The sequence below is a fragment of the Vanessa cardui genome, chromosome 13 (genome assembly GCF_905220365.1).
Source record: "Vanessa cardui chromosome 13, ilVanCard2.1, whole genome shotgun sequence".
NCBI lineage: Eukaryota > Metazoa > Arthropoda > Insecta > Lepidoptera > Nymphalidae > Vanessa > Vanessa cardui.
The window spans coordinates 6,518,022-6,538,631 of NC_061135.1; positions in this window are offsets into that span (position 1 = coordinate 6,518,022).

Sequence of the window (20,610 nt, forward strand, 5' to 3'; positions counted from 1 at the left end):
ATGGTTTTTATATGATTATGTATCAAAATAATTTTCTAATCGTATCGGACCTGATTGAATTTCAGTGATAAATTTAAAAGGACAAATTGTAAATTGGCAAACGTTCCGTTATAAGGGCAAAATACCTATTCAATTAGATGAATCCAGTTATAGCGAACAAGGTACGCTCATCGGTGTTTGAATAATGTCTTTCATGTCGCTGTTAAAAATCATATGGAAAAAGCTTGATTCCTCCATTTCATTCAGTTGAAAAAGTAAAGGTTAAATTATTAGAGATCTTTTATTTTGTTTATTGCACTAAATCTTACTGAAATTCATCTATTGAATTTTCAATGGCAGTAGAGTGAATACAAAATGTTAGCTTCATCGATTGTAGTTGTAGTGGATTACACATTAATTATATATTAACAGCTTAAATAGATGCAGTTAAAAATAAAGCTTTGATTAAAGAGACGAGCGTATTGATCACAGGATGGTTAGCTGCTGGTCGCTCATAGACATCGATACTCTAAGAAATATTAACAATTCAATGCACCACCACCATCGAATACTAAGATCATATGCCCTTTGGTATCACTATCTTAGTCACCCTTAGAATCAGATCACAATAATAGCAAGTATCACTTCTATGTGATCTGATTCTTATTATAAGAATACTTTAATACTCGAAATATACTCTCGATAGAAGTTCTTCTATCTTTATAATAAGAATATTATTTTATTTGGTGTTACTTGATGTTAAAACATCAATAATTATAATAATTCTGGTTAGCAGTAGTTTCTGGAAATATTGTTTTGGACAAATATTAAGTAAAAAGACGTAAATTATTTAACACATAAAGTGATAACAAATAGCTAAGAAATACCATTTCGGCGAATATGGGGCGTAGTTTTAGTAAAAAGAAAGTAAAAGAGTTTGAATACTGTTTTTTTCTTTAGTTGTAGAATAAAATGTCTCTGTTTTATAAATTAATTAGAAAACATTATTTTCACAATGTTTTTTTCTACTCACGAGTATATTTAGATTGCAACTTGAGTTACTTCTTTTACTTATGTTTCAATATAGAGAGTGTGTACAGTTTAATTACACATGCAAATATTACGTTACGTTCCGCATATATTAAATGTTATTGGTTGCTTTAAATGGTATTTCATTCCCCGGTTGGCAGTGGCAGGAGATTTAAATCATCGAATGTAAGAAGCAACTATATTGACTATTCATGTGAATCGAATTGATACTGGGAAGGCTGTTTTAAACGTCTCTTCGACGTCAGTTTTATATCTATAATTTCCGCATGTTTATTTGAATAATTTTATATAAGTGAATTGCCAAAGATTCCAAGTTGTACGATTTTTCTATACATTTTTTTATATTTTCAACCGACTTCAAAAAGAAGGAGGTTATCAATTCATCTGTATTTTTGATGTTTGTTAGAAAACCCTACAGTATATCTATTAAAAAAAATTCGAGAATACTTTAAGAAATATTTTTTTACAAATTATCTTTTATACGACAATATACAATCAAGGCACTCGTATCACTTCTTTCTTTTGATTGTTGCGGCGCGTGCCCGTGGCTGACACCGGCTCCAAATATAACAATAACTATAACTGCGTTATATCATCGTAAATCGTCTATTAAGTAGTCTAATATTTTTCATTTCATTTTATTTAAGAGGACTCTAAAAAAATATGTTGAATACGCATTTATTTTTATTACTTTTTAGTGCATATTCATTTGTTTTAAAATAGTGTTTAGTTTGAAGTCGGTTTTTCTTTTTGTTAAAATTTTTATTTATTATAAAACTTAATGTACGACTTGTATTCTGAAATAATGATCAATTTAAAGGCCAAAAATGTATGAACACGTTTCATTTACGACGGGTGTTCTATAACATAGTAAATGGATTATTTACTCTATATGAATTTATGTTTTGTATTTCAAGTTACTTGAAAGTTAAAATAAGGATATTGAGCATAAACAGAACTTCTCCGTATTAATTGTCATTATATCTTTAAATGTAATCATGAAATTATGTATGTACAGTCGGGGTAAGAAAAGGTTCTTCACCCTAAGATATACATATTTTCGTGTGCTCAGTATGAGCGATAATCTGCTTTACCGATCGAGAATGATATATTGCGTCGAAATGGTTTGATGTTTAGTTTCAAAAAAGGAACTAAGAGTTTAAGACTTGATAAAGTATTAAAAAAATGACGATGGTTTTTTCCGACTCTGACTGTACTATATAAATTAAGGGTTCATTTTCGTATTCTTGAACATCAGAATCGATTTCCTTGTTGATTTATTCTATACTTCAATACTATGTTACCTTGGTGCACTTCTCAAGTGGCAATACTAAGCTCTCCACTAGCTACGCTTTCAACGGAATGACTGTGATACTCATGTTTGTGTACAGTATTGTGTAAGAGTAAACATTTGTCATCAGGTCAAATTAGAAATATAATAAAAAAAAAAAATTTAGCTCCGCTGTTACGTAATTAAAATCCGCATTATTATGAATCATTTTAAAATAGCGGAGAGTGACAAGAATAGACTTTGATTCACAAAACTTGTTTTCAACCTCGGTAAAAAGGATGCTTGACATCATTCAAAAGCTCTGGATTTCGGCGAAGTGGAACACGGGAGAATTTTAAAAATAAAACAAATAGAGCTGTCACGCTGTACCCAGTAAATTGTGGTTCTTGGAATAAATGGATTAATGATAAATTACAAAAAAAAAAATCTCTGTCTTATTTTTAATTAAAAGAACGTGTTACAGATGTTGCTATATTGAAAAATTACGTTTTACCCTGTAATCGCAAAACAGTGCCGCGGAATTACAAAATTTCGTTCTAGATATATATAACGATCTCAATAACTAACAACTAAGTAAATGTCCGATTCTTTATATCGTTTAAGTAATAGCTTATACATGGAAACAAAATAGCGAATATATTTTACTATTTAACTATTGTTTTTATACAGTATACATATTTATATAGTTTATTGTTTACAGTGATCGTTTAACGAACGAAAAATAATGTGAAAGACAAAGATTGAATATATAGAGAACTGTATCTATAGGTTAAGATGGAGGTAGGTTGATCTTGAGGGTAGGCGGTAGGCGGAAAAACGGAAGTTGTACAAAAGTACTCACGGCTCAGAGTCAATTGATGCGTCAAGCAAAGGACGGCAGGGGATTGAGGTGATCCGAAAAATTGTTCATAATAGTCTACCAATTCCAAAATATTTTAAAATAATTGAAAAGGGCTATTGATGGAAATAAGAACTGAACATAAAATAAACAAAAAAAATAAATAATAAAACCTTTTATTTTTTACTTAAATACAATGTTAGTTTTACTGTTTACTTTTTTACGTTACTTAATTTTTATTTTTATTGGTTACAGTAGTTTCCCTGTTCGAGTTGATTTAATGTATTGTACTTAGCTAGTTTACCTAATTATATTAATTTAAATTTACCAATTAATGTTGCCATACATTTAAGCAAGAACCCCTGTTAAGGTAAAGGCCTCCTCCAAGGATTGCAATTGTTCCCTGTTGAGTGCTATTTGGACCCAGTTCGGGCCAGCAATCGTTTTCCCATCGTGTTAGTTCTTCCTCTTCTCCGAATTCCTATCGGGCCTTCCCAGAATGTTGCCATCACGGTCCACCCATGATCTGTAAGCCTGAACATATTAAGGATTTAATAATTTTAAACCATTATTATTGAATGACTTTTGATTCTGTGGTAAAGTAAAACCTCTTTTCTTGAGATCATACAAGCTTAGGCGAGAATGAGTTCCAAATTATTTGTTTAGTAGTTCGCTACGTAACTTATATCGTAGCTTTTCGGTACTGAAATTTATATAATAAAAATGATATCCTATGATTTTTCATTCATGAACCAAAATTTATAGGTAAAAGTACAATTAAAATGTTTCTTAGGAAAAATACAATTCTTCGAATTTTTATATTCTTATATTCAATTTGAATCTGCTCTCGTACAAAAAAATTATATCTGTTTTTAAATGTTTTTTAGGCATTTGTTCGTTTCTTCACATATTTGTTACTCAATGTCATAGTTTTGAAAATCTATTTACTGACGAAGACTAGCTCACAACAACAACAACAACAGCCTGTGAATTTCCCACTGCTGGGCTAAAGGCCTCCTCTCCCTTTGAGGAGAAGATTTGGAACATATTCCACCACGCTGTTCCAATGCGGGTTAGTGGAATACATGTGTGGCAGAATTTCTATGAAATTGGACATATGCAGGTTTCTTCACGTTGTTTTCCTTCACCGCCGAACATGCCACCTTGAACTCGCAATCATCGGTTACAATGCCCGCGTTCTAACCACTGGGCAATCTCGGCTCTTGAAATGAATGATAGTTTTACGAGAAATAGCGCGTATTCTTTTATGAATATTTATTTTATATACTATAGTGGATCGTGGAACCGTCACTGTTTTACATATATATTCAAATGTTCGTTCGAAGTCTATTTGATCACTATTTTTAATGAAAATCTTCTATTTATATGAAATTGAAGCACATCAACGAAAAGTAATCAATGAAGGATCTTTGAAATATGCGTGAAAAATATATATATATATATATATATATATATATATATACCTATATATATATATATATATATATAGGTAAAATAATAAATCTTTATAAATATGAAAACGTCCACACCAACATTTTTTACATACCGGACACACGTTTACTGATTTACGAAGCATTCAATAATATTTATATTTTCCTTTTTATGAAATACGTATATAAACATTTAAAATATTGTTATACGAATTAGACTTCATGAAATTGATTAAATTATTGCACGCTGGCGTATAATTTAATAACCATGAATAACTTTCAATTAATTGTTTACATATTATGTAATACGTATTTGAACGCGGGTATGTCACGTGCGTCGTTTTCGTTTATGTGCCCGCATCACATTTTCAATGAGAAAGTATTCCTGTAATTTTATTATTGTAAAGGTTATTTAGTAGTATTTTTATAGTTCATTGAACTCTTTTATCATAGAAACTCCACAGATTAAGGTCCTGCATCATTTTGACGAGTCACCTAGTTTATAATTACGAAGTTACTTTTTAGTTTCATTATGGTATAGTTTATTTTATAAAATTTATGCTTTTTTCTGTAGAAGAATCTGCTAGTATGTGTCTTTATTTTGAGATACTTTTGATTTTTTTAAATAAGTATTACTTATTTGTATAAAACATTTGCGAAACCATTTTGTCTAATTTTTGATTAATACTTATTCGATTAAATATGTTGGGGACCGTGTGGAACCCTAATAAATGCACTAAAAATTAAGCTTTTTATCGATCGAATCGAATCGGATCGATAGTAATATATATTCTAAATATATGTACCTACATACAATTAAATTTAGTGTTTCTTGTTAAAATAAATCTCATATAGAGATTTGATTGTAATACAGTTTTGTAATGATAAATAAACATTAAAAAAAGTAGTTAAAGTAAATAAACATTAAAAATGTGATCATATGAAATCAACACCGTTTCTCAATAGACGGGCTATCTAGGAATATTTTTTTAATTTAAAAGCAAATTCTGCGAATAGCCTGTACATATAAAATCCTTAGCTTTTTAAAAACACTATACATAGATGAGTAAAATTTGTATAATTAAATAACAGCAAGTAATTAAGTATCGTTAATCTTTTATCGTTCATTATTTCATTTAAAAAGCCTTTGCCAGTTTTTAGTTAATTAGGGTACACTGGGGAAGGAATTGCCAACGAAGCAATCGAATTATTCACGGCGGTGCCCCATTAGTTGGGATCCAAGACGCCGGTCAACCAGCGCCTAAGTGCATTAGTTCTCGACTAATCACGTCTTGCTGCACAAGTATTTCAACTAACGCAATTACACGGAGAATGGATATAGTATTGAATTTCCTACTGAATATAAAAATGTAACGCTGTAACGGAACTAATGCTTCTGCAGTTTCATCTGCAATACTCATACATACCGTTTTAGAAAGAGAGAGGAGATGTATATTTGTATCGTATATTTTGATATCGTATTAAAATCATTATATTATTTATGACTTTAAAAACGTTGACTGTAAATATGGCGTCTTATCAATTTCGATTAGTCAACTATGATGGCTCATCCTTCATATTTCATATTTTCTTACTTGGAAGTTATTGATGGTTATAGATGAGAAGTTAGCGTGTCGCATTCCTTGTAGTAAAAATATAAGACCTTTTAGCTCCTGACCTGACCAACTGAGCCACTTATTTAATCAATATTAAAGAACGAAGTATTATCCTCCTATAAATTGTAATTCTATAATGTGTATTTTTTATTATTTATTTCGAAACTAATTAACCTATTGAATGATTCAAGCGTTATTTTATTGAAGTAAGTTCGCAGGTTATCTTAAGTTATTTTTTATGTGATAGGTGGCAAACGAGTAGGAGGTAGTCATTTTCCATCGAAAGTGACTACCACCGCCCATGGACATCTGCAGCACCAGGGGGTTTAGCAGGTGCGTTGCCGGCCTTTGAGGAAGGAGTACGCTCTTTTCTTGAAGGTTCCCATGTCGTATCGGTTCGGAAAAACCGCCAGCGAAAGCTGGTTCCACAAAGTGGTTGGGCGAGGCAGAAAATATCTAAGAAATCGCGCTGTTGTGGATTTTCGAACATCAAGGTGGTGCGGGTGAAATTTCGAATTTTGACGAGATGTCCGAAGGTGAAATTCAGCAGCCGGGATTAATCCAAACAATTCCTCGGAACATTTCCCGTGAAAAATTCTGCAGAAGATTCAGAGTGATCGACATCTCTCTCTCACTTTACATTATTGCGCATACACTGAATCACGTCCACTTCCCGATAACTTTAGTTCGAAATATTGCAACATATAACATATATCTTGATAAGTATTAATACACATAGTAAAAATAATTATTAACATTTATAACGTGCTAATTCTTAATTTTATTAGTATGGGGAATTGAAATTAACATTTAGATAGTACATTATCCATTTAAAGTGTATGATTTGAAATGGTTTAGTGGTTTAGAATAAATAAAAACGAAAAGAAATAATGTGTTGTGATATTATAGATTTACGGGTATATTATTACTACATACAGACACATATTGTACATAACACTATATACAGCCTATATTAGAAGTAGCTAATTAGTACACTAATTAGCTGAGTTACTGTCTCCTAGGTAAATGAATGTTTATTGTTATTATAAGTATTAATTGAATCGTGCTACAAGCTTTCTTTTTGAATAAGTGACAACTACTATAGTTATATGTAGAATACATCTGTAAATGATTATCCCATCAAAACATACATGTAAAATGCAAGCCAAGTACAATATTAAGATATAAGCCTTGGTTGTTGACTCCAATGACCAAAGAAGTGAGATCTAAACGTGTGCCAAGTACAATGGCCAGTCCTGAATGTATTTATAACTACATAAAACATCATTTATTTCCATATCTTAGGATAATATATTGTAGCCTAAGGTCTGACTCGGCTAGTTCTCATATACGAATTATTACTTGCGATGGATAGTTTCCACGGGCAAGCAAAATTTTCGAAATAATAAAATGAAAACTGACAAGTTACAGGCTTAGAACGTGCGAAGGCTACAATTATATTCGTATATGAGAACTAGCCAAGTCCGACCTTAGGCTAGAAATAAAATGGTATTTATGTGTAATGGTTTGAATTAATAATCTAAATAAAACATTTGTACTTATAGTCTTTTCGAACCACAAGAGGACTGAAGACGAATAAACACGATACGACACGATATGGTCGTGAAAATCAATAACTTATAATATTATTTATGGATTTATGAAAAAATGGCGTTTTGAACGTTGACAAAGCTGTTATCGGAACTTTGGAATTAAAATGAATGTGGAGTCCTTAGGGTTTGTATGTATGTTCATGGGCGGCAGAGACAAGTCAATGTCTGGTGGCCAGACTGCTTACCTGATTCGAAATATAAAAAAACCTGGTGACCTGTTACAACTAGGCATGTACAGCCCAGTATGTGGGTAGACAGATAAATCAGTATAAATAAAATAGCTGGTGGCCTGTAATCAATAACATTATATATTACATTATTTTCTCAAATTCTGAATTCATAGTTCATACTTCTTCAATTGCAATATCAGTTTAAATATTTTTATTGCACGAAGACTCGCATAAAGTTGCAAAAAATAAACTGTAATTAATTAACTTACATAATACTGCACTTTGATTATGTTACAGGTAAAATAGCTAACTTTCTTATCCTATACAACTCGCTAATACATCACGTAAGCTGAAATGGAAAATAAATAAAAAAGAAAATGCATTCATTTTATTTTATTTTTATGGTCCAGTGTACTTTCCGTTCTTTTAGGAGAAAATATAAAAATAGCTCAATTAGGTTTTCCATTGAAAAATTTAATATTTACTACGAAATTGTTTATTGCTGGTACCAAGCTATTAAAGTATTTTTTGTACATTTACATATCAGGCATCCCACCAATCGTGGGCTATTATCCCTTTTTTATATTTAATGTTGGATTTGTTTGACTTTAAACGGAATATACGTTATTTATAAAAAAAATGTTTAAACATGAACTATTATAAATGCTGTTTTTTGTTACACATTCACATCATGAAACTTTCCATGAATGCCCCCCACACTTTCACGAATGTAGAAAGGCGTGGATGGAAATAGTATCTGTATAGTATAATAATACACATACATAATTAAGACTTGATTTTGACCAAAAATTGCTTAATGAGTAGGTAACATTAAATGGTATAGAAGTTGAAAAAAATATCAAAAATATAGACAATATTCGTGTATTAAAGAGTTATTAAAAACCGAAACAAATTACAACTACAATTTATAATGCATTCTGAAATATTAAAACTTACTATTTTCTGCATTTAACAAATATTTAAGAGGAACATTTATAATTAATCGGATGCAACAGCAAATTTAATTAAACGTTGCGTTATTAAAATATAATAGAATTAATGCTAGCTCTTGTTGTTTTCAGGCTTTCAGCTGTAAACCGCAGAAGCGTCCATTGGAAACAATTGATGTAAGAATTTCATAAAGGATAATTATTTAACATTGTTGAAACGAATCTAATGTTTAACTTGAGTTAAATACTGGAGATATATAAAATATATAACTAGAAAAAAATGAATTCAATATACTATTTAATATATATAATTACCCAAAGGGAATTCTTAGTCGAAAGAGCAATTAAAATATGAAATCTAGGAACTATCGGGCTGCAAGAATATTCTTTTTATACTAAGGAAGAAATTACTTCTGGATTCGATGACACACCGAACGGCGACAGCATTTGACTGGCGACGAGGACAGCAGAGGTAGAAGAAGAGGTAGTTATGATTAATTATCTTTATATGTGAGGGTATTGTAGAGTTGTTTACTCATATATCAGTGATTTTGATATAAATTTGGACCAATGTGTTCATGACCTAATATTCTAGCATTCTAGTAATAATACTGAATTCGATTTCTTGTAGTATTGAATTTCATCGATAAATGTTATAGCCAAAAATAATATTTTACCATCTCATCTAACTCATATAACTCAATGTCATTTGCGTATAATCATCTGGTTTTTTAAATTGATCAAAAGTGTCTTGCTTTTCATAAGCAAGAGTTGGGATTTATATCTATAACGAAGCTATAAAATAACACATAGAACATAGTTTAAAATGATGATAATCTATTTGATGATGATAATAATTGAATATGTTATAATTTTCTAAATCATAACACAATGAACAAAGAGGTTACTGGGCTAACAATATAACAAATTATGCTAAATTCAGTTCAATGGTATAAACGAATATGCAATTGATGCAATATTTATTTGCACTGCCAAGCTAGAGAACCGAGACGGCTCAGTGGTTAGAACACGTACATCTTAACCGATGATTGCGAGTTCAAACTCAGGCAAGCATCACTAAATATTCATGTGCTTAATTCGTGTTTCCTTCACCGCTGTGAAGAAAAACATCGTGAGGAAACCTGCATGTGACAAATTTCATAGAAATTCTGCCACATGTGTATTCCATCAACCCGCATTGGAACAGCGTGGTGGAATATGTTCCAAATCTTCTCCTCAAAGGGAGAGGAGGCCTTTAGCCCAGCAGTGGGAATTTACAGGCTGTTGTTGTAATTCGTGTTTATAATTCATCCCGCGCTCGGCGGTGAAGGAAAACGTCGTGAGGAAACCTGCATTTCATATTTATTCTGCCACATGTGTATTCCACCAACCTGTATTGAAACAACTTGATGGAATATGCTTCAGTCCTTCTCCTCAAAAGGGAGACGAGGCCCTTAGCCCAGCAGTGGGAAATTTACAGGCTGTTGATAATGACTTCCAACTAATTCTCCAGTCATTAAATTGTTTTATTGTGTTTTCTAATAGGAATTTGGGAACTTCATTTTCGCTCCATGTATGTTATCAAATTGTAATATGTATGAAAATACCTAAAGATATTTCCTCTCTTATAAAATGAAATATAACAAATAAAAGACAATTTGAGATGTTCTCATACATGTTAGCCTAGACAGGTAGCCTGATTTATAAATGGAACGAGATTAAGCCGTAGTTCATAACGTCATTCTGAATTATAGAAGAAATTATTTTTGTTCGTTATTTTCAACTAAAAAAATTCCAAGGATCAAAGCTTGTTTAAATTTCCATATTTTGAAATTATATCGTAAGAAAATAAGATGTCTAGAGATAATGTCATTTACTCGGCATAATTAATTAGATAGAAGTTATATAAAATGTTTGTAGCCTACCTTTGAAGTACTTAATGGATAATGTTGAATTAACTTATCGACAGAAGGTTATTCGATCTAACCTTTCGTGTATATATTATTTCTTTGTTAAAAAGGAGGTTTTATTTAAAAAGCCCGTAGGAATAAGTTTCAGGAACCAGACATGGGTCTGTTTATATTCCGTAGCTGTTGGAATAAACCCCGATGTATATTTATCTAACCTAGATTAGTGAAAGATTACTATCGAATAAATAAAATTTTAACAAAAAGAAAAACCGACTTCAAACAAAACACTATTTTAAAACAAATGAATATGCACGAAAAAGTAATAAAAATAATTGCGTATTCAACATATTTTTTAGAGTCTTCCTAAGTTAAATGAAATGAAAAATATTAGACTACTTAAAAGTCGATTAACGATTATATCATGTAGTTATAGTTATTGGTATATTTGGAGCCGGTGTCAGCCACGGTGCCCTTGCCCCAACAATCAAAAGAAAGAAGCGATACGAGCCCCTTGATTGATCCAGTATATTATTGTGTAAAAGGTAATTTGTAAAAAAACATATTTGTTAAAGTATTCTCGTATTGTTTTTTGATAGATATACTGTAGGGTTTTATTGACTGACACCGACTCCAAATATAACAATAATTATAACTATATACTATATAATCGTTAATCGACTTTTAAGTAGTCTAATATTTTTCATTTCATTTAACTTAGGAAGACTCTAAAAAATATGTTGAATACGCAATTATTTTTATTACTTTTTCGTGCATATTAATTTGTTTTAAAATAGTGTTTTGTTTGAAGTCGGTTTTTCTTTTTGTTAAAATTTTATTTATTTTTTGATTTTAAGTGAAGCTGATGTTGACTAACTAATTTTTTTAATATGGATAGATTAAGCGTTCCGTTTATATGAGTCAGAAACTACTTCGAGGACAATTTCAAAGGAAACTTGCGAATACAGCAAAAATAGACTTTCGAAAATGCGGATTTAACACGTCACGCGGCGTAAACTACAAGGATCCCTCGAAAGAGCTGTAATCGAACTCAGCAAAAAAACTTTGAAAAAGACCAACTATATTTCGTACATCATATGACATCACATCACATACACAAAATTTGATTAAAGATAGTAAGAAATTCTGCCCCATATCGGCCCCAACTGCGAGCCGTATAGGAGTTCCATCACTACATAGTATAAAACAAAGTCGCTTTCTCTGTCCCTATATCTTTAAATCTACGCAACGGATTTTGATGCGTTTTTTTTTAAAAGATAGTGTGATTCAAGGGGAAGGTTTGTGTATATAATATATGAACAATATAGTAAAGAAACACTGATAATTTTAGAAGTTTGCGATGTGATGTCGTATATAAACTAATTCTGTAGTATATTTAGTATCAGTATTGCACCCGTGCGAAGCCGGGGTGGGTAGCTAGTTGATTAAAATATTCGACTATGATAATTACATAAACATAACCACATTACGGAAGGTGACTCAAATATCCAAATAACCTATAAATAAAAGATTCGACCGAGTATCGCTAACGTGCTCCTCAGAATTGTTCCGTTCCCTTCCGTTCCGTTACTTTGTCATGGATCCTGTGCTCAGAACCTTTCCAAACTTTCACCAAATTACCCTTGAAGTATATATTTTATAATAAAAAAAGAATTATCAAAATTGGTTAACGTGATTTTCAGGTATTCACCTATTTGTCGCGCATATACATAATGCAAATTTAAGACTTGTGTCGTTTTCACATGGATACCATCATTGGAAAAAAAAATAAAAAAAATGGGACCCCACGGGAAGCACTACCTTTCAAACAAAAAAAAAATATCAAAATCGGTCCACCCAGTGAAAAGTTATGAGGTAACAAACATAAAAAAAAAAAAAAAAAATACAGACGAATTGATAACCTCCTCCTTTTGGAAGTCGGTTGAAAATCCATAATACATTTAAATCTATTCTGTCTATTGTATACTGGCTTTGAATTAATTTGTCTACATGTAAAATACAAAATATCTACAACATTTTGTGTTATACATGTAGATTAAAAAAATGTTTAACGAATAACATTTACCTAAAGACTTTAAACGTATGTGGATTGGAGGGATAACGGAGGAGTAGTGGGTGGGAGGGGAGGTATTGGAGGGTCGGGTAAGAATACTTAGCATTATCATTATTTTGTATAATAAAATTGTATATGTATCAAAATGTTGTGATTATGATTTATATATAAATATCGATAAATCATATTAAAAAAGCATAATTAAAACTCTAATCAAATATATAAATATAATCAATCATAAGCTGTAAATGATACTTACCGTCAATGGATAATTTTAAATTTGGCCTTTTTGAATAGAATGATAGATAGAATGATGTATGAACATTGTAGGTACAAGCGGAGAGTTCAGTTCTATTGGTTTCAACATTGAGTCTATTCCATATTTGCTTTTATAAATTTATTCACAAAAATCTCTGGTAGAAAAAGGCTATTTGAATTATTAATATAAGAAAATTAAAATATTTTTTTAGCTATAATGTTTCATCAAATATTTTCTACCCGAGAAAATCAAAATCAAATAGTTTTGCAATTGATATTGGATTACAATTGTTAGCTGTATATTTTATATTCGATTATAAATTTGTATTAGCTTTTTGTTTCAGATAAGGTTTTCTTACCAAGCTTATCAATTGTAAAACCAGCATAACACTTGAAAAACATTTTGTCTCAACAGGGTGTTAGAAATTTGCGTACACAAGTATTACCCAAGAAAAATTGATTCCGCGCCAGCACCGAATACGTAACATCTGATTGAAATTGAAGCATATCGAATCGATAAAAACAATTTTCTTTCGCGAATTGTTGATATGGAGAGAGGGAAGGATATTTTCGACGGGATTTTGATCTGAAATGTATGAAACTGAAACGTGACTGCGTGTCGGATGAGATTAGATGGCGATACCGAGTTCGTCAGTTAACGCTGACTGGACTGGAATCTGTTGCAATCGCTTCGGGCGTAATTTGGTCCGGACGTTCACGTAGCTGGACATGAAAGCTTGGCAGTTGATGTTTACAAATATGTTAGGGTTATATTTGTTAGCACACCTGAACAAGCATAAATGAACCACAAAATGCACATTGCTAAACCTGTAGCCTATGGACAGGATGTGACGGACTCTATAAATTACTAACGATAACAATTTTTGTTTACAATTTTTTTTGAATCTATGTATAGATAAATAAAAATAATAATTGTTTGTATTATAAAGTATATAAAATACTTTACTTGGTATCACTCAGCAGTAGTACTTTGTTATATTGAGTATTGGTTGGAAGCGTAAGTGAGCCAGTGTAACAACAGGTATGTGGGATATTGCAATATCCATGGTTAATTTTGTTCACGACGCGATGTCTATGGTGGTGATCGCTAACCATCAAGTGGGCCATTTACGGGCCGGTCTAGTTATTTCATACAAATATATATGTAAAATACATTTTGTGTGACTCTTATAATATGCATTTTACAATATTTACTTCTCTTCCTAGGTGCCAGGTGGTTTTCTGAAAAAAATCTTTTCAAGGGGTACTTCGGCGACCTACAGCTGGCTACTAACATAAATTTTTGTCGATCTTATTTCCGATACAAAAAAATATTAAATGTAAATATAAATTTTAACTGTTCATGTAGATTTTAGTCATATTTCATTTGATATAAAGAATAAAAAACATTTCCGGGAATAATTTAAATGTTTGTATGATTGTGAGTTTTTAATTCTGTAATATTGCGTCATAAAGCGTCCTTTAAATGTGTGCGAATTTCATAAATAATAACTGAAACATTTCCAGTTTTGATTATGCAGTTATAATGACAAATTTACGTGATCAAGTTAAATTTAAATTACAAATTATACATTAAACGAACCGCAAAGTATTACTAGTGTATTAATTGAATAACAAACACAGATATTATACGCGGTTTATAATTTAACCCGAATTTTGATGTTTCTCTCGAATGACGTTCAATTTGATTAACATTAACATGAGCCCGCTTCATTAACGACTAACCAAGTATTAATTTGTATGTTTTGCAATTGATTAAATACTGTTCAGTTCGGTCTATTACTATTTATAAAGGAAAATTTGTCAACTATATTGGTCGATTGTGGTGTGTATTCATATATTATGTACATATGTATATACATTCAATACGTCAATATTGAATGTACATACATATGTACACGTCAGTGTACCTTTGTGTATGTTCTCGTTTTTTTTTTGGTGAGATGGTATATATAGTACTTACCGAGTATTAGAATTATCTTGTAAATTTATCGAGCATATAAGTTAAATCTTATTTTGTTACTCTTTAAATTCATTTTGTTAGTAAAATTTATTTCAACAAAAGTAATTCTGGGAACAATGGATTTTTTTTTTGGACTTGGACAATTAATGCTTATTTTCAACCGACTTCATAAAGGAGGAGGTTATCAATTCGTCTGTATTTTTTTTATGTTTCACGTATGAAAACAACATAAGTCTTAAATTTGCATTATGTATATGCGCGACAAATAGGTGAATAACTGAAAATCACATTAACCAATTTTGATAATTCTTTTTTTATTATAAAATATTTACTTCAAGGGTAGTTTGGTGAAATTTTTGGTAAGGTTCTGAGCATGAGATCCATGACAAAGTAACGGAACGGAAGGGAACGGAACAATTCTGAGGAGCACGTTAGCGATACTCGGTCGAATCTTTTATTTATACGTTATTTGGATATTTGAGTCACCTTCCGTATTGTAGTTATGTTTATCATAGTCGAATATTATAAACAACTAGCTACCCAATCCGGCTTCGCACGGGTGCAATACTGATACTAAATATACTACAGAATTTGTTTATTTACGACATCACATCGCAAATTTCTAAAACAATCAGTTTTTCTTTACTATATTGTTCATGTATTATATACTCAAACCTTGCCCTTGATTACACTATGTATTAAAAAAAACCGCATCAAAATCCGTTGCGTAGATTTAAAGATATAGGGACAGAGAAAGCGACTTTGTTTTATACTTTGTAGCGATGGAACTCCTATACGGCTCACAGTTAGGGTGCGATATGGGGCAGAATTTCTTACTATCTTTAATTAAATTTTGTGTATGTGATGTGATGTCATATGATGTACGACATATATTAGCTCTTTTTCAAAGTTTTTTTGCTGAGGTCGATTACAGCTCTTTCGAGGGATCCTTGTAGTTTATGCCGCATGACGTATTAAAGCCGCATTTTCGAAAGTCTATTTTTGCTTTATTCGCAAGTTTCACCTGACATTGTCGTCGAAGTAGTTTCTGACTCATATAAACGGAACGCTTAATCTATCCTTATTAAGAAAAATTAATTAGTCAACATCAGCTTCACTTAAAATCAAAAAATAAATAAAAATTTTAACAAAAAGAAAACCCGACTTCAAACAAAACACTATTTTAAAACAAATAGATATGCACTAAAAAGTAATAAAAATAATTGCGTATTCAACATATTTTTTAGAGTCTTCCTAAGTAAAATTAAATGAAAAATATTAAACTACTTAAAAGTCGATTTACGATTATATAACGTAGTTATATATATTTGGAGCCGGTGTCAGTTTTTGATAATTTTTTTGTTTATTGAAAGTGGATTGTACCCGTTCTTAGTTTCAGCTGTAACTAAAATAAACAAAATTCATCTAAGGGCATCGACCCGTAGTGAATCGGCTTAGTGTGTAAGGAGTTGCTATCATTATTTATTTTCAAGATATCGAAGACGAGCTAAATGATTACCTAAATACACGTATAATAAATAGCAGATAGAAACTTTCAAACAATTACACACAGACATACTCAATATCAAATCATAGGGACTCGAAACAGTTTCTCAAAGATATAAATAAATATAGGAAGTATTTGAAGATTTTAGCAGCAATATTGTTTTAAAAAATATTAACATTTTTGCAGTTTAAAACTGTAAAAACATGGCTTTAAAACTTTTCTGTATCATGTTTTACTTATGAGATAACGTACACTGTTATACAGTGAATTTATTTATCAAAACTGTAATATTACAAATTTGAGGAAAAATCGGAAACCTTTCTTCCAAGAAATGTAAATATTTGAAATACTGGCATATATATTTTTTTTTAACAGAGTGACAATTTACATAAGTCATTTTATAAATGGCTGCTGTTGCTAATCAGACATTAAAGAAATCATTCTATCATACCGAAATGACATTACAAAAAAATATAGGTTTCTGTCAAAATTGTATGTCTTTCTCATACTTTGAGTATTATTTTAATAATAAGCTATTCAAGCGATTGTATTTTAAATAAAATGATATCATTTATTTATAGAACTTTTTTGTATTTATCAAAGAAAGGTAGCAGTGTAACAGTACATTGGAAGTACGTTGCAAACTCCAGACAAAGTTGCCCTCACGACATGAAAAATGCATTTATTCTTAACTTTTTGTTGCTTATTGCAAAATTTCACTCCTTGACTAGACCGTCGCTAAGGAAGATCCTTTTGTTACCTAGATATTATTTTGAGTATTGGCTCTTTTATGAGCAAAAACTCAAAACTCAAATATCTTTATTCAATATAGAAGCATTACACTTTCTTATTGATGGTCAATTGAAACACTACCACCGGTTCGGAAAGAAAATACCCTGACCTGAGAAGAACCGGCGAAAGAAACTCAGCGGGTTTTTTTTTGTTTGTCTTATGTATTATATAAATAAACAATTTAATATGAGATGAAATAGCCAGGAGGCGATCGTATCATTCCCAAGGTGTGCTATCGATCATAAACTCATTAATTGTATAATAACCTTTTGCACACAAGCGTTCCTTAATATTTTTTTTAAATTTGGCAACAGAGGCATTTTGAACGCTTTCTGGGATCCTGTTGTAAAACCGTATACATTGCCCCACAAAGGAGTTACTGACTCTACGCAGTCGAGTAACAGGAGTAACAAGTTTGTGTTTGTTCCTTGTACCAATGTTATGAGTATCACATTTTCTCATGAAATCATTAATATTTTTTCGTACATACATAACATTCGAGAATATATATTAGAGAAATTTATTCCTTAACGATTCTTTAGCTCCTAGGTTGTAGATTGCGCGAATAGCCCTCTTCTGTAGCACAAATATGGTATGGATAGCGGCTGCATTGCCCCACAGCACAATACCGTATGACATTATACTATGAAAGTAGCTGAAATATACTAAGCGAGCCGTATCAACATCGGTACATAATCTAATTTTTTTGACCGCGAATGCCGCAGAACTCAGTCTACTCGCCAATCCGTCAATATGGGGGCCCCATTGCAACTTGGCATCAACAGTAAGGCCAAGAAACTCAGTAGAGTCAATTGGATCCATCGATTCCCCATTGATGAGTACATCGGCTTTTACATTTTGTACATTTGGCGTACTAAATTTCACAATTTTAGTTTTATTACTATTTAGTTTAAGATTATTTACGCTAAACCAATGTACTATATCAGCTATAGCATTGTTTACGTCGTCGTACTGTACCTGTTTTCTATTAATTTTAAAAACTAAGGAGGTGTCATCAGCAAACAATACTATATCATGTTTGTTCCCAACAAGAAAGGGCAAGTCATTTATATATGTGAGAAACAGAAAAGGTCCAAGAATTGATCCCTGAGGGACCCCCATACCAACTGAGACCCCAGGAGACCTTTTTCCTTTAACGTCAACCCTCTGAATTCTATTGTTAAGATAGGAAGTCAGAAGGTCGAGCGCACATTCTCTAATTCCATAGTGATAAAGTTTCCTGACCAGAGTCTCATGTTGAACACAATCAAAGGCTTTGGATAAGTCACAGGAAATCCCTAAGGCATCCCGTGACTCTTCCCAGGCTTCATAGATATTCTTAATAAGCTCGATACCAGCGTGTGTAGTCGAGCGACCCCTCGTGAAGCCAAATTGTTTACTATGAAGCAGATTATGTTTGTTAAAGTGTTCTAATAATTGATTTAGAATTATTTTCTCAAATATTTTGCTCAGGGTAGGTAGAATTGAAATTGGCCTATAGTTGTTGGGGTCTGAAGAACTACCAGATTTAAATATTGGAATAACTTTACTATGTTTCATCAGGTCAGGAAATATACCACGTTGGACACAACTATTAAATATTAAAGCAAGATATAGGTGCAATCACATCAATAATCGAATTTATCACCTTTAGAGAAATACCCCATAAATCAGCCGTTTTCTTGATGTCTAATGACTTAAAGGCGCGTATTATGTCGTTGGGGTTTACAAGGGTAAAATTAAAGTTAGATTTGCAAGCTCTTACATTTTCTTTCATCAATGACTCGGCAACATCAGGAGAAGAAATAAGTAACTTAGTCGTGAAGACTGGTATGTCAGCAAAAAATATTTCAAAAACTGTAGCAACTTCCTTTTGACTATTTACTACTTTACTATTATAATTCAGGCTCAATTCGGAGTTGCAACTGTCAACTCTACCAGTTTCACAATTAATAATTTTCCAGGTCATTTTTATCTTGTCATGTGCATTCTTAATTTTATTTTTTATAGTTAAAGATTTTGCCAAAAAGCACACTTTTTTAAATAATTTTGAATAGTTACTTACATAATTGGCAAAAGTGGCACTATGATTGTATGTCCTTTCATTGTAAAGCTCATACATTCGTTGCCTACTTTTATGAATTCCAATAGTCGCCCAATCATTGAATTTTAAAAAGTTTTTTGTATTAACTGTTTTAGAAGTGAATATGGATTTAAAATTGTTTCTAATTAATTTGAATAAATTGTTATACAAGACATTGGGATTGTCACTAAAAGATAGGTGAGGGAGATTAGCCATAATATTACTTCTAAACTTCTCAATACGTCTTGTGGTCAAAGGAACAAACATTATCTTTTCAGCAATGGTATCATTGCCAAATCTACCCAGATTTTATTGTTACTAATTCCCTTGCGTAAAGATCCGGATGAAAATGTCCTATCGAATATTCGAAGTATAATTGTTTGTATTATTATCTTAAACCGATCAAGATGCAATTTCAAAGGTATTCAATGTATTCATTGCCATCATATTTATTGTTCTTGGAAACAAATGTATATAAATGTCGATCGAACTTATTTACTAATTTGTATATACATACAGGCATATTTCTAACACATTTTCTATAAAAGAATATCAAATTCACATAATATTGCCATAGAAAAGTCTTTTAATATAGCTTCGTATATTTTAATTTATTCATATTTCGTGATAATCAAAATAAACTAAGCGAGGAGTATGAATATCAGTGAGCTGTCAAACTTTTTAGAAACAATAAATTAGGATTCCGCAGATGTTTCGAATTTAGTCATTATTAAAACACTGTATAGCATCACTTATGTTAAATATTATATTATGATTTCACCCTACTGCTCCTTTGAAGGCTTAGAAGTTGCACGTTGATAGAATTTAATATAAAACAAAGAGGTTTTTTACAATGTTTCCTTTCAACGCCGAGCCTGAAATTAATTATTAACAATTAAGCACGTCATGAAACTTACACAGTAAAGTTAATATTTGTAATCATTAAAATTCTACCTTTTTCTAAATGAAACGAGAAGCCAGAAATAATTTATTGTATCTTTTTTTTTAAACAAAAAGGTTAAATAAAATTGTAATACCAAAAAGGTT